Source organism: Cynocephalus volans, chromosome 3 (genome assembly GCF_027409185.1).
Source record: "Cynocephalus volans isolate mCynVol1 chromosome 3, mCynVol1.pri, whole genome shotgun sequence".
Classification (NCBI taxonomy): Eukaryota; Metazoa; Chordata; class Mammalia; order Dermoptera; family Cynocephalidae; genus Cynocephalus; species Cynocephalus volans.
The window spans coordinates 94,816,378-94,828,170 of record NC_084462.1 but is presented as its reverse complement, the minus strand read 5'-3'; positions in this window follow the sequence as shown (position 1 = coordinate 94,828,170).

The window sequence follows — 11,793 nt, the reverse complement described above, 5'->3', positions numbered from 1 at the left end:
TTAGCTCTGGAATGTCATTTTTCTACTTACACCAGGAGAAGTATGTGAGATTTGCACATTTACTTCCAGCATAATAATATGCCAATTTGTGAAGATGAGTGTCCAGGAATTGAGGTGCTGCCTGGTTTTTCTAGCATTTTTCTTATTTTACTCCTTTCTCTGATCTGTGACTCTGCCAGTCCTGCACCCTGACTTATCCTCTTAAACCTTAAGTCAGGAAGACAATCTGAGAAATAGGAGATCCTAAAAGTTTTCTTGACATGCAAAACCTAGAATAGAGTTAAGATATTAATAAAACTATTTAGGGTATTGTGGGATTTCCTCAGATGGATGTAAAACAAATGAATTTATATAAAAGATTTATTTCACAATTTAGGGCATCCACTAATGTGAATGAGTTTACTAAAAAAGTTGTAATAATTAGAGATAAGCAGATCACATCCTATTTTTTCTTTCCCATTCCCAAGTTATATTCTCTCCTTTTGGAAAAGTATTCTTATAAATGTTTGTAGGAAAAGATTATATGGTAAGAACAGAAGAGTCCCATTATCAGTTTATCAACCTTCCCTGGGAGACTTAATGTTTTAGACCTCTAATGTTGCCTACGAGAGTTAAATACCTTAATTTAGACTTAGAGCCACTTTATTTTCTTAATATGGAAGACTAGAAAGTGAAATGCCATTCATTTCCTAAAAGCTGAGGTGAGATTACATTTTCAAGGAGACTCTACACTTAATTTCTCTGTCTTAGTTAAGTGCTTTTCCTTATGAAAAACCAATTTACCTCAGGATGGCAACATACACTTATTTTTGATCAATAACAATTCCTGAGTATGTTCACTGGCATAGGAACAGGCAAAGAAAAAGGCACAGGTTTACCTTGCAAAATGCTCAGATATTTTACCTATCTAGGATCATTGTGCATGTAATATGAGGTATTCTCCAGGGTCTACTGTAAAGTTAAAAAAGTAAAGGAGAAGAGTGTGTTATATGTTACTGCTTACCCAAGCAAGGGGGATGTGTGTGTGTGTGTTAAAAACTGAAAAAGGACACGGGTTTTCAAGATGGCGGTGGCTGCGGCGGCTGGTGCGGAGTAGCTGAGGTAGAAAAGGCGGCCACTGGGCCTCAGGCAGCCGGGAAACTTGTGGACCTTCCTCTTGCCATCTCTTAAGGAAGGACCACTGCTGCTGGCCGGTTGTGGGGGGTGACCGCCACTTTGCCCCCGGCAGGAGAGGCTGCCTCATTTACAGGCAACAGCTTTGAAGTGTGGAGCAGGAAAAGAACTGTTTCTTAGCTGCAAAAGCGAGTCTCAAAACAGGGAACACGGCGCCAGGGCTGCTGTGGATGCAGCCAGGATCCCGGAGGCCGGGGCCGCGCTGAAGGCGGCCAGCTGCCCTATTCAGGATTCGAGGATTCAGGCCAGTATTAAAGAAGATTCCTGGGAGCGCCCGAGCCGCACCGCGACTGAACAGCCCGAGGCGGCAGTGGCCGAAAAGAGGGAAGGCGACAAACCAGAGACAGAGAGTGAGCACCCGACCTCACACAGCACTGTGAGTGACCCCAGGACCAGCCCTGTTTGGGGGGCTGACGCCCACCCGGCTCCCGCCTGCATCACCAGGCCACTCACCGCCCCAGGGATGCCTCCATTTTCCCAGGTGCGGGCAGCTCCGCCCGGCTCGGCCGTCACTGAGCCTTCCCACCTGCTTGGCCCAGCGCGGGGCTTTCCGGAGCCTGCGGGCTGGCCTCCCCTCCCACTCCCTCCGCAGTTCTCTGGCGGGGTGGTGGCGTGGGGCGTCCCCGGCCAGTGTCGGGAGGGCAAGGAAGTACGGGCGGGTCGACTGTCACTCCACCACACCCTGGACTCCGCCCCCGGTAAACTTCCTGTTACTGGGAGGCAGATACCATCTCTGCGGCCACCAGTTCAGAAAAAAGCCTAACGAATTTCTGGCTGGGAACAGTGTGGTAGGAGAGTTCCCAGGTCCGCTTGAACCTGCCGGAGAGCAGGCTGCAGGTGGGCGCTAGATTCGGCCTATGCCGGGGGAATACAAAGGTGAACAAGACCCGAGAAAGATCTACACAGTGCTGCAAAGGCACCCAGAGCTACCGGTCGTCTGTGCCTAGCAGAAACCTGGTAGACTTCCTGGGCGAGGCGGTGCCGAGCAGGGTCTTGAAGGCCCAGCTGATAGACGAGGGGTGCAGAAGACACGCCCCAGCCCAGCAAAGTGCGCACAGAGTGTGGAGACGTGCGGCCAGGGAGGCGGAGACTCGACAGAAACCACACACCTGGTGGGGTCGCCACTGCACGATCCAACAGCCTGGGCCAGAGCACACGGAACAGGGAGAAGTCCTGCACAGGAAGTGAAAGCTCAACAGAGATCACACACCCTGTGGTACGTGATCCACCAGCCCAGCAGAGTCCAAGCTGACCAGAAAGGTGGCTCCCCGGAGAAGCCCAAGACCTGAGGCAACCACACACACAAGGCACTAGAGGCCAACTGAGCAGTCACGGAGGGAGCCATACGAAATTGGCAACCACACCAACATCTTAGTTAGTCATTAGTCTCAAACCGGTGGACTGTGAAACCCCCTGCCACAATGAATAAACATCAAAAAAAAGATACCAGAAATACAAAAAATCAAGAAAGTACACCAACAAAAGTTAATAAATCTCAAACTCTAGATCCTATAGAACAAGAAGCCCTTGAAATGACTGACAAGGAATTTCGAGTGATAATTCTAAGGAAACTGAATGAGATACAAGAAAACTCAGCTAGACATCATGATGAAATGAGGAAAAGCATACAGGATCTGAAAGAGGAAATATACAAGGAAATCAATGTCCTGAAAAAAAATGTAGCAGAACTTGCTGAACTGAAGAAGTTATTCAGCGAAATAAAAAACACAACGGAGAGTTTAACCAGCAGGTTTGTCGAAGTTGAAGAGAGAACCTCTGAACTTGAAGATGGGCTGTTTGAAATAAAACAAGTAGACAAAAAGAAAGAAAAAAGAATCAAGGACATTGAAGAAAATCTGAGAGAGATATCAGACAACCTTAAGCGCTCAAATATCCGAGTCATGGGTATTCCAGAAGGGGAGGAAAATGGAGATTCCATTGAAAACATATTCAACAAAATAGTGGCAGAAAACTTCCCAGGTATAGGAAAAGTCACAGATCTTCAGATCCAGGAAGCTCAATGATCTCCAAACGTATTCAATCCAAAAAGGCCTTCTCCAAGACATGTCATAGTCAAATTGGCAAAACTCAGAGACAAAAAGAGAATCTTAAAAGCTGCAAGAGAGAAGCATCAAATCACCTATAAGGGAGCCCCAATCAGGCTAACATCAGACTTTTCATCACAAACCCTAAAAGCTAGAAAGGAATGGGATGATATTTTCAGAATACTAAAAGACAAAGATTGCCAGCCAAGAATACTCTACCCTGCAAGGCTATCCTTCCGAAATGAAGGGCAAATAGTATATTTCTCAGACAAACAAAAACTGCGGGAGTTCACTACCACACAACCACCCTTACAAGAAATCCTCAAGGGAGTACTGGGTTTGGTTCCTGAAAAACAACTACCACTGCCATAAAAACCCAAGAAAAATCAATACCCACTAGTATAATAAAAATGGCATTCATGAAGAGAAAACAAGCAAACAAAAACGCTATCTACAACCTAAGGAACCAACAAACACAGAAACCAAACAGTAAATCAGAAAGCAAGGAACAAAAGACACCTAAGACAACCAAACAACCAATAAAATGCTAGGAATAAATCAACACCTTTCAATAACAACTCTTAATGTAAAAGGCTTAAATTCCCCAATTAAAAGACACAGATTGGCTGACTGGATCAAAAAGGAGGACCCAACTATATGCTGCCTACAAGAGACCCTCCTCACGCATAAAGATTCACAGAGACTAAGAGTGAAAGGATGGAAAAAGATTTACCATGCAAACAGAAAAGAAAAACGAGCTGGAGTAGCTATTCTTATATCTGACAAAATAGACTTTAAACTAAAAACCATAAAAAGAGACAATGAGGGACACTATTAATGATAAAAGGACTGATCCATCAAGAAGACATAACAATCATAAATATGTACACACCCAATGTTGGAGCAGCCAGATTTATAAAACAAACTCTATTAGACCTAAAGAAGGAAATAGACACTAATACCATAATAGCAGGGGACCTGAACACCCCACTGTCAATATTAGACAGATCATCTAGGCAAAGAATCAGTAGAGAAACACAAGATCTAAACAAAACTCTAGACCAATTGGAATTGGCAGATATCTACAGAACATTCCACCCAACAACCTCAGAATATTCATTTTTCTCATCAGCACATGGATCATTCTCCAGGATAGATCACATATTAGGTCACAAATCAAGTCTCAATAAATTCAAAAAAATTGGAATTATCCCATGTATCTTCTCAGACCACAATGGATTAAAACTAGAAATAATAAACGAAACTCTGGAAACTATACAAACACATGGAAATTCAACAGCATTCTATTTAATGACATATGGGTCCAAGAAGAAATCGAGCAGGAAATCAAAAAATTTATTGAAACTAATGAAAACAATGATACATCATACCAAAACCTGTGGGATACTGCAAAAGCAGTATTGAGGGGGAAATTTATTGCATTAAACGCTCACTTCAGAAGAATGGAAAGATGGCAAGTGAACAACCTAACACTTCACCTTAAGGAACTAGAAAAACAAGAACAATTCAAACCTAAAGTTAGCAGACGGAAAGAAATCATTAAGATCAGAGCAGAACTGAATGGAATTGAAAACCAAAAAACTATTCAAAAGATCAACAAATCAAAAAGTTGGTTTTTTGAAAAGATAAATAAAATTGACAAACCATTAGCATGGCTAACAAAAAAAAGAAGAGAGAAGACTCAAATAACAAAAATTAGAAATGAAAAAGGCAATATTACAACTGATTCATCTGAAATACAAGGAATCATTTGAGACTACTATAAACAATTATACGCCAACAAATTTGAAAATCTGGAGGAAATGGATAAATTTCTGGACACACACAAGCTCCCAAAACTGAACCATGAAGACGTAGAAAATTTGAACAGACCAATAACAATAAAGGAGATTGAAGCTGTTATCAGAAGGCACCCAACAAAGAAAAGCCCAGGACCAGATGGATTCACAGCAGAATTTTACCAAACATTCAAAGAGGAATTGACACCGATTCTTTACAAACTATTCCAAAAGATTGAAACGGACGCAAATCTCCCAAACTCATTCTATGAAGCAAACATCATCCTGATACCAAAACCAGGTAAAGATGTAACCAAAAAAGAAAACTACAGGCCGATATCCTTGATGAATATAGATGCAAAAATCCTCAATAAAATACTAGCAAACAGAATACAGCAACACATACGTAAAATTATTCACCATGATCAAGTGCGATTCATCCCAGGGATGCAAGGTTGGTTCAACATACGCAAATCAATAAATGTGATACACCATATCAATAAAGTCAAACACAAGGACCATATGATCATCTCTATAGATGCTGAAAAAGCATTTGATAAAGTTCAGCACTCATTCATGACAAAGACCCTCTATAAGTTAGGTATAGAGGGAAAGTATCTCAACATAATTAAAGCCATATATGCCAAACCCACTGCAAATATCATCCTGAATGGGGAAAAGCTTAAAGCTTTTCCTTTAAGAACAGGAACTAGACAAGGATGACCACTCTCACCACTCCTATTCAACGTAGTGTTGGAAGTACTAGCCAGAGCAATCAGAGAAGAGAAGGAAATAAAGGGCATCCAGATTGGAAAAGATGAAGTCAAACTGTCCCTGTTTGCAGATGACTTGATCCTATATATCGAACAGCCTAAAACCTCCACAAAAAATCTGTTGAAATTGATAAATGATTTCAGCACAGTAGCAGGATACAAAATCAACACACAAAAATCAGTAGCATTTCTTTTCTCCAATAGTGAACATGCAGAACGAGAAATCAAGAAAGCCTGCCCATTTACAATAGCCACCAAAAAAATAAAATACTTAGGAATTGAGTTAACCAAGGAGGTGAAAAATCTCTATAATGAGAACTACAAACCACTGCTGAGAGAAATTAGAGAGGATACAAGAAGATGGAAAGATATCCCATGCTCTTGGATTGGAAGAATCAACATAGTGAAAATGTCCATACTACCCAAAGTGATATACAAATTCAATGCAATCCCCATCAAAATTCCAAAGACATTTTTCTCAGAAATGGAAAAAACTATCCAGACATTTATATGGAACAATAAAAGACCACGCATAGCCAAAGCAATGCTGAGCAAAAAAAATAAAGCTGGAGGCATAACACTACCTGACTTTAAGCTATACTACAAAGCTATAATAACCAAAACAGTATGGTACTGGCATAAAAACAGACACACTGACCAATGGAATAGAATAGAGAACCCAGAAATCAACCCACACACGTACTTCCATCTGATCTTTGACAAAGGCACCAAGCCTATTCACTGGGGAAGGGACTGCCTCTTCAGCAAATGGTGCTGGGATAACTGGATATCCATATGCAGGAGAATGAAACTAGATCCATACCTCTCACCATATACTAAAATCAACTCAAAATGGATTAAGGATTTAAATATACACCCTGAAACAATAAAACTTCTTAAAGAAAACATAGGAGAAACACTTTAGGAAATAGGACTGGACACAGACTTCATGAATACGACCCCAAAAGCACAGGCAACCAAAGGAAAAATAAACAAATGTGATTATATCAAACTAAAAAGCTTCTGCACAGCAAAAGAAACAATTAACAGAGTTAAAAGACAACCAACAGAGTGGGAGAAAATATTTGCAAAATATACATCTGACAAAGGATTAATATCCAGAATATATAAGGAACTCAACTTTACAAGAAGAAAACAAGCAACCCAATTAAAAAATGGGCAGAAGAGCTAAGTAGGCATTTCTCTAAGGAAGATATACAAATGGCCAACAGACATATGAAAAAATGCTCAACATCACTCAGCATCCGGGAAATGCAAATCAAAACCCCATTGAGATACCATCTAACCCCAGTTAGGATGGCTAAAATCCAAAAGACTCTGAACGATAAATGCTGGCGAGGTTGCGGAGAAAAAGGACCTCTCATACATTGTTGGTGGGACTGCAAAATGGTGCAGCCTCTATGGAAAATGGTATGGTGGTTCCTCAAACAATTGCAGATAGATCTACCATACGACCCAGCTATCCCACTGTTGGGAATATACCCAGAGGAATGGAAATCATCAAGTCGAAGGTCTACCTGTTCCCCAATGTTCATCGCAGCACTCTTTACAATAGCCAAGAGTTGGAACCAGCCCAAATGTCCATCATCAGATGAGTGGATACGGAAAATGTGGTACATCTACACAATGGAATACTACTCAGCTATAAAAACGAATGAAACACTGCCATTTGCAACAACATGGATGGACCTTGAGAGAATTATATTAAGTGAAACAAGTCAGGCACAGAAAGAGAAATACCACATGTTCTCACTTATTGGTGGGAGCTAAAAATTAATATATAAATTCACACACACACACACACACACACACACACACACACACACACACAAACCGGGGGGGGGGGAAGAAGATATAACAACCACAATTATTTGAAGTTGATATGACAAGCAAACAGAAAGGACATTGTTGGGGGGGAGGGGGGGAGGGAGAAGGGAGGGAGGTTTTGGTGATGGGGAGCAATAATCAGCCACAATGTATATCGACAAATTAAAAAAAAAAAAAAAAAAAACTGAAAAAGCATGGTTACCTATGGGGGAGAGGCAACAGTGTGGGAGGAATAGGGTAGAAGCTGGACTTCTCTGAATAGATCTTGTTTTGTAAATTTGACTTTGGAACCATGTAAAAATATATTACATAATTATAAAACAAAATTAAAGTATCCCTAAAATTCAAAGCAAAATGAAACAAATGTCTGTATACCAAGTTTGTGGTATAATAAGTTGAAGTAGTTATTTCAAGTGACTTTAAATTTCAGTAAATTTGAATATTCCTAGTGGGATATTCTCTAAGGACAAAACAACTGAAAAAAAAAACATTGTTATCAGTACTCTTGTTATTGATGATAGTGTTGATAGTGTGAGTATACTGTGAGATAAAGTATATGAGTAATTTTATTGTAATAATTAGAGCAACATGGAAAACGGTATATATAGACGTCAGATTTAGGCTAAGTAAAAACTCTGTGGTCCTGAATTTAAAGTTTTCAGCTGGAAGAAAGTCCTAAGATCAAATCAAACCCAATAGCATTGAGCACCTAGATCATGGCCTCTAAATAGTGTTTCCTACTAATAGGAACTAGAACTCCTTGAAGAAATGGCTGATTTCATAGTTGGGTAGGAAATGTCCAAGGTGTACTTGGAACATCTTGTCACATGAGAAATAAAGGAAGCTATCAAAGACTACTGGGGCTGAGTTAAAAGTCAATGAGGTGCTGGGCAGTTAGATTAGTTGGTTAGGGCCGGCCTGTGGCTCACTCGGGAGAGTGCGGTGCTGATAACACCAAGGCCCCGGGTTCGGATCCCATATACGGATGGCCGGTTCGCTCACTGGCTGAGCGTGGTGCTGACAACACCAAGTCAAGGGTTAAGATCCCCTTACCAGTCATCTTTTAAAAAAAAAAAAAAAAAAGATTAGTTGGTTAGAGGGCAGTGTTATAACACCAAGGCCAAGGGTTTGGATCCCCTTACCAGCCAGGTGCCAAAAAAAAAGAAAAAGGCAGTGAGGCTCCCACTGACCAAACTTGGACTTTTTACTATCAATAGAAGTTGTAACTATAATGGGCTGAAGCAAATCAAATATGCTTAAATCTGTGAATTTATAATTGTACTAAAAAAAATCTTAGCTGTCTTTGTAGAGTGCTAGGAAACCAACTTATTTTGAAAACTGGTAAATAAAGGGAAAGAATCAGGCATTTGTCTTCCCTTTGCTGTGTGAACTGTACCTCACAGTTCAAATTATTGAGAAGTTGCTCTTTATATAAGTATTTTAGCTCATAAAGAGGGATAACACTAGAGTGTCACCACTTTGCAAACCCTAATGAAATGATGGCCTAATGAGTCAGATGATGACCATTGGCAGTTGTAAATAGCACAAAAAGACAGGTGCATATTGATTTAATGAAGTCTTTGGATCGAACTATCATTTACAGGAAATACAGAGGACAGAACAACATTTAAATATCACCACAGGGATTAATGTGCAAAATCTAGTCTGTTGGCAATTTACAGGAAAATGGCTTAGTTTCTTTAATGAATAAATGCCACGTGGGTGGGAGGGAGGAGACAAGAAAGCTATAGAATAAAAAATTAAAAGGCACACCAACCAAACTTTATTTTGGATGTTGATTCAAACATAGAGGCTGTTTTTTTAAAAAAAGAAAACTTATAAGACAAAGTTGAGTGTGATAATGGTACTGTGGTTAAATTAAAACAGGAATTTAAAAATCTTAAAAAGACACATACTGAAATATTTATGAGTACAATAATTTCGAAAATCCAGAAAACTGTTATGCCAAGTTTTTTAACCTGAAGGCAGAAATATGTCAATACAGTGATTCTTTTCAGTGCAAAGCACAGTGGGTAGAGAAGCCATCCAGGAGACCAGGGTTCTAAACAAGTCTGAGTTGTAAACCAGCTGTCCCAGTAACTTATTCTAGGGAATGGTACTTTCAAATACATGAGAAAAAGTAGACTGGATCGGTAAACTGCTTTGGAATATGCCTGACACACATAATAAAGGCATATCTGAGACCTCATTGCTTCTATTACTACCACTGGAGTACTAAAATATCTTCCTGACTGGTCTCTCTGGGCTTCCATCCCTCCTTACTTGTCCTCCTAGTTTTAAAACAGCAGCCAGAGTAATCCTTTAAAAATATGAATCAGTGCTGACTAGTTAGTTCAGTTGGTTACAGCACAGCCTTTTAAAACCAAGATCTTGGATTTGGATCCCTATACCAGCCAGCTGCCAAAAAAACATAAACAAAAAACAAAACAAAAAACCATTTACTCTTCTCAAAACTTTCCAAGACCTTGAGTGACTATATGTAAAAAAGTGAATGAAATCACTTGATTTCCCACTTAATGAGGGGAAATCAGAGTATAACAGAATGCTGTCTGCATGGACCTTTGATCTTAGTCCACTCAGGCTACCTCTGAAATGAGCTGTGTGGGCTGGCCAGTTAGCTCAGTTGGTTAGACCACCACCTTGTAACACCAAAGTTAAGGGTTTGGATCCCCATGCTGGCCAGCTGCCAAAAAGAAAAAAAAAATAGCTGTGTAACACATGAGCATTGGAAATATTCTGGAACAGAGGCAGTTTATTGTACTTCACCTGAATAAATGGAGTCATGATAAAAACAAACAAAAAACCATTTCTAATGGTTTCCCAACTCACTTAGAATAAAATCCAAAGACTTTACCATTGCCTCATCCCCTCCCCTCTGTCACTCCACTTTACTTCCACTAGCTTTCTTGCTATTCTAACTTTTCAGGTTGTCTCCAAGCTCAGGGCCTTTGTATTGGCCTGTTCCCTGCGTTTCTTGCAGATAAATAGCATGGCTCTTCTTTTACATACTTATTTTTCTCAATTGTTACATTCTCAGTGAGGCTTTACCTGGTCTAAAATTATCCAAAATTTCATCACCTCCTACTCACCTGTCCCCTTCCTAGTTTATTTTTTTCTTGTTAGCTAATCCATTATACATTTTAGTTAAATTGTTTTACTTATCATTAGTCTCTCATTCAGCTCCATAAGTTCAAAGGTTCTGCCTGTTTCCTTCACTATGTCACTGATGTTTAGAACAATGCCTGTCATAATACGTGCTTACTTAGGAAATATTTGTTAAATAATTGAGTACCTTCATGGGCTCCTCCCTTTCTTCAAATCTATTCAAATGTCACCTCAGCAGTGAGGCGTTTCCTGAAGATCCTACATAAAATAGCACCTTTCCCCTTACATGCACAGAGACCATTACTATATCTCCCTACCCTTTTTTACCATTGTATCCAGCACCACTTGACATGTTACCTATTCATGCATTTGTCTCCTTTCCCTTCCCAGTAGATTCTACTTTTACAAAGGCAGAGACTTTTTTTTGTTCGCCACTGTATCCTCAGCGCCTTAGATCAGTGCTTGACTCTTGTTAGGTTCTTGTACGAATTTAAACCAATTCTGAACAGACAGCATTCCCCCTGCTACCACAAACACTGCCGAGGTTGACGTAAGGTTCCAGCACAAAAGAGAAAATTCCTCTTCACATTCCAAGTGCTCCTTGCTAGGAACTGCAAAAACATCGGTGTTGCCCATTTCATTTTTGCCCCTAAAATTTACTTATTTGGCGGCGGCCAGTATTGCGGGAATCCGAACCCTTGACCTTGTCGTTATAAGGCCACGCTCTAATCAACTGAGTTAACCGGCCAGCTCACCCCTAAAATTTAACCACATAATCGACAGCTCAGACCGTCGGAGCCACAAAAATATTTAGCAAATTACTTTCTAAGCTTTCGGACGTTAACCGAAACGTAACAACTTACTTGACTCTGTAAAACACCAACCCAGAGAACAAAAGTTATCCCCCTGCATGCAATGCCCAGGAAGAACAGACGTGGCGTGGCGTCCTCGCGCCCACCGGCTCAGGATTGGCCAAGGCTCGGCAGACACCGCCCCGCTCGCGAGCGACCCGGGCGGTGTGCGGGGAGG